Raw genomic sequence first — 4,944 nt, 5'->3', positions numbered from 1 at the left:
TATTCGATGCCATCGATAATATTCGATGACATCGACAATATTCGAAGACATCGACTATATTCGAAGACATCGACAATATTCGAAGACATCGACAATATTCGAGGACATCGGCAATATTCGATAACATCGATAATATTCGAGGACAACAACAATATTCGAGGACATCAACAATATTCGAGGACACCGACAATATTCTAGGACATCGACAATATTCGAGGACATCAACAATATTCGATGACATCGACAATATTCTACGACATCGACAATATTCTACGACATCGACAATATTCGAGGACATCAACAATATTCGATGACATCGACAATATTCGAGGAGATCGACAATATTCGAGGACACCGACAATATTCTAGGACATCGATAATATTCGAGGACATCAACCATATTCGAGGACACCGACAATATTCGAGTATATCTTGACTATATTATAAGATATCTGGACTACATTCGAGTATGTCGAGTATTTCTCGACTTTTCTCGAGTATATTGAGTATATCGAGCGAATTCAGATCGACTATAATTGTGACTACATTGTACTGGAATTCAGTCAATGCACATGAGTGGAAAATCCTAAGTGAGAATACGATCATGATTTTGACATAAGTGTCAGCGCCGCAGGCCGTGAAGAATGATGAAAAATAAAAAAGCGGGGTCGAGGGGCGGCAGCCCCCGTTGAGGGGGGTCAAGGGGGGAGTATCCCCCCTTGCAAGTCAACATAAACTTTGCGGGGGGATATTTTGTCCGGGAGTTATTTTGTCCGGGTTATTTTGTCCGGAGTTATTTTGTCCGGAGTTATTTTGTCCTAGAGCCTTAACCTTCTTAGCGTTGAAATATAGATTGACACCAAAAACTATATTTGGGACATAGGTTAAATCTTCTACTACACTGAGAAAAACGTTGACAGCTATGTCCCCACATTATACTGTTTTTGTATGAGAAATAACATTATCTGGGGAAAGATTGTCTGTCACAGGTAAACATCTGAAAACTTTCTTGTTAGTGAAGCTAATCCAAGTTAATGATCCTGTTGACCATTGAAACCAACGTATCACTACTTTCTTCTGCTTCGACTTATCTTACTGGGAAAATTGAGGGTATGCATGCTGGTCCTGGATATGTCCACTATAGCCTAATTGTTGTGACAATAATTTTTAATGACTTTCGCTATAGTTGGTATTTCCGATTGATTAGTCGTTGTCGTTGACTCTTCACCGTCAAAGACATTTCGGTGATAAGTTGAAATTAAAATTGCGTTGGCATTCAATGTGGGAGTAGAATTTAAAAAGGGAAAAACTTATCTTGTAAACTTTCATGAATGTACTACAAGGGATATAAGTGAAAAACATTTCCCAAATACTGACTGAATACATTTTAAACAGTAACTAAAGATTGCCACTTTCGAATGATTTTTCATCGGTTTTCTGTAAATATTCGCTCATAAACGGTTCTGTATACGAAAAGTAAATCCAAAGGTTTTTTTTATTACGAAATCATTTTACTTTTTCTTATTATCACACAACAAAAACCAAAAAAGAAGAGGAAAGAACAAACCATTTGCTGTTGTTTTCTTGTTTCCTCTTTTTGCAATCGATTTGCCAATGTTTTAAGCACAAAAAAGAAATAAAATAAAATTTAACCAGCTAGCGATCGATCGATTGAGAAGCCTCCAAAACACCACAGTGTGGCGGCATTTGTGTGAATTAGTACTTGCGAAGATTGAAGGGGGCGTCATCAATGGTTGAGCCGACAAAGCAGAGCGCTGTTAACCAAAGAGTACATGTTTATAAATAATACTAATGAAAAACAAAACAAAAAAGGAAAAAAAAATTGCAAAATATAACAACGTGAGCATCATCTCCTCTTCATCTCTGACAAGCAATAAAAACAATATTGTGTGATGATAATATTAAAATGCAACTTAAAAGGGCAAAAAATAATTATTTTATGTTTGTGGATATGAGAAAAATCTTCAACATGAATGTCGACCATACCGACTGTATAAAGTCGTACTTTTCGTCAAATTGTCGGTTTCAATTATTTATTTTTCGAAAGTAATTAAGGAACTAAACATTATTACGATGAGTACAATCATATCGAATGACTTCAGACGACTGCTGGGACGCGGCGCGAAATTCCTCAACACCCTTCAGACGACTATAAAAGTTATGTATATTTCTTCAATTCAAGCTGCAAATGATCTTATTTCGGAGGCGCGAGAAATATAACAATCTTGGTTGTTTAATTCTGAATATGTGTTAAGTGAACTAGCATTCCATCCTAAAGCCTCCACTCCGTGTAATCTTTTCCACAACGAATAAATCGCCGCGCTAAATCAAATTCAATAGAAGACAGGAAAAAAAAATAAGCCAAGTCATTGAACACTAAAGATCAGTGACGGTTGCTTTCAATTTGCTTTTTAACTAAACTAAGTTCTCAGTTTAAAAATAATACGAAAAAAAAAACACAAAATTAACATGAAGATCATTAATTTAAATGCAAGGTCCTGTGTATCAAAAGTGTGGAACGTTGAAGTCAATTTTTTTACTCAATTTGACCAACTTTTTACCATATTATTCTTTGCCTTGCAACATAATTTTAGCGGTTAAAGTTGAATAGACAGACTTAAAATTATTTTGATGAAAGATGTAAAACATTAAAATCCTGTCGTTTCACGGTGAACTGTTTTTATAGAGAAGATGAATGATAATTTTCACAACGCAGGCGAGAAAGTAATCGTTTTCTACCCTCCGCTGAAACTTTGTAAGTCTTTGTTGTAAAAAACGTTGTGTTGACCTCAGGAAAGAAGTAGGACATTTGATTTTATTGAAATACTGCTGTGCGTTCATGTATCACTCTAACACATCACTGCATTAAGCACTTTACGGTGTTTTTAATTGAATCTTGAATCGCGATGAATACGTAAGCCTGAATCTGGTGTTAGCAGAGATATTGTGTGTCGTCCGTAGGAATTATGAAAAAAGACAGGATTTCAATTGCAAAATAATTTTTATATGCGTCAAATTATATATATTTAAAATACAAAGTCTTATTGTAGTTAACTAGTTACAATCAAAATGATTGAATCTCTCTGGATTCTAAATTTCTTCTTTTTTCATTCCCATTTGTAATTCAAATAAAAAAGGTTAAGGAAAGGTCCGTCAAAAAAAATGAAAGCGAAAAAAGATGAAACGATCACTACTCCTCATCATTCGCTAAACGATGCAATTTTCAATGCACCGGGATTTATCGGTTGCAAATGTTGTAGGTAGGTCAACTTCTTACGTTTGACTGTGGTAATGTTAATTTGACGTTTTAATTCAATTGCAAATCGAAGAGTATTTGGTGCCGGTCGAAAGTTCACATTTACACATTCGGCAAGGTAATGCTGGTACACGTCGCTTATGAGGTATAATCCAGTTTCAGTGTCAGAAACTTGGAAAATTTGGTCCATAGGATACAACTGAAAATTAATTAAAATTTTAATTTTAATTAAGTCTTAACAGACTTTAAGACAATTTGTTAAAAATACCATTAGTTTCATAGGACGGGGATCGTACGGGACAAATAATTTTGAGTGGAAATCTGCCGTCAGTTTTTCTATCATTTTCAAACCATCCTTGGTAAACGGATATGTTGTAGTGTCGAGCGAAGGTATCATACTTCCTTTTGCCTGGCTTGAAAGTGAACACCCAGTCTTCGTGAATTCGGTTGCCACATAAAATTTCTTGTCTAAACAGTTTACTATTAATAAATGTTTAAAACAAAGAAATTCTGAAGAAATTACATAAAACTGCAACATTTGTTTTCATAGGGACTTGTCAAATCTTTTTCCAATCGCGTAAGTGAAATGTACATGTGGCGTTTGAGATTGTATTGCTCTACTTGGCCGATAATCATACCACTCGGAAAACCCAATTAATTAAACAGCCAGTTTCCGTATAGAAGTTGAACTCCGACTCCGACTCCGACTTCACTATACCCAGCGAGCGATGTATTCCATTCGCTATGCCTCCTAGATTACGCTAGGCCAACCAGGTATGTGGAAAATGGACAAACACACAAAGAACTGACCCTCAGCTGGTGTACAGTTCGACTAACTACGACATTTATGTTTAGTTTGTTGTTGCTATTCCGATCTCCGTGGGAGATTCACCATCTATCACATTAGTGACGAGTTTCCGGTCTCTCTGAGAGATTCACCTTTCATCTATGATGACTATCGTGCGTTTGCTCTGAGAATGGTTCATATTAATTGTCTTTATTTAAGATCTCCTTGTGAGATTCACCTTTCTTGTACCTTTGGCATGTTATATGTTATATCCGTATAGAAGTTGAACTATTTACAAATAATAACAAATGAAAATTTTGGCCAGTCAAATCGAACAAATTGGACGAAATGAGGGCATATTTTTGGGCATTCAATTCTTAAAATTCAATAAATTCCTTTAATTTCAGAATTTTCAGAATTTTCAATAATCAAGTTTGTTTATTACCTTGGTCCGTAGCCGTTTATTGTCTGAAGTATACTTCATTATCCGAATTGACGTCCGCAATTAAAGTGTTACTTTCTTCATCTATTTCCATTGGTTTTTCTGTTTCACGTTCTTTGAATTGTTTTTTGTCCTCGAATAATTGCGCCACAACGTCATGTGGATTGTTCAACATTATGTCACGTTCCGGAAACATTTCTAACGATTTTTTTTAAAGACTATTGACACCCGGTGCCATTAGCCACAGTATAATAAAACCTGGTGCCAATAGCATATTCGAATTCAAAATTATAATGTGACAGAATAACAGCTTGAAAGCGTGGGAAGATTTACTTTGTTTTGCATATCGAGCGTTCCAGATACCAATCCAAAAATCAAAATCAGATTCATTAGCCAGATTGGTGAAACACAACATCAAAAATTTAAACGATCCAAACA

At 35.4% G+C, this 4,944-nt stretch overlaps 1 long non-coding RNA gene across 1 annotated transcript; it reads right to left on the bottom strand.

The window, feature by feature from the left end:
* Positions 1–3,691: 3,691 nt before the first annotated feature.
* LOC119076399 lies at positions 3,692–4,699 on the bottom strand. Its single transcript, XR_005087616.1, has 3 exons — positions 4,510–4,699; positions 3,801–3,966; positions 3,692–3,745 (listed from the first exon to the last, which is right to left on the bottom strand). It is a non-coding gene; the product is annotated as an uncharacterized LOC119076399 (long non-coding RNA).
* Between the last annotated feature and the right edge of the window lie 245 nt (positions 4,700–4,944).

This window comes from Bradysia coprophila, unplaced genomic scaffold, assembly GCF_014529535.1.
Source record: "Bradysia coprophila strain Holo2 unplaced genomic scaffold, BU_Bcop_v1 contig_232, whole genome shotgun sequence".
NCBI classification, from domain to species: Eukaryota; Metazoa; Arthropoda; class Insecta; order Diptera; family Sciaridae; genus Bradysia; species Bradysia coprophila.
The sequence above is the reverse complement of the archived record's forward strand: the minus strand, read 5'-3'. Positions and strand labels throughout refer to the sequence as shown.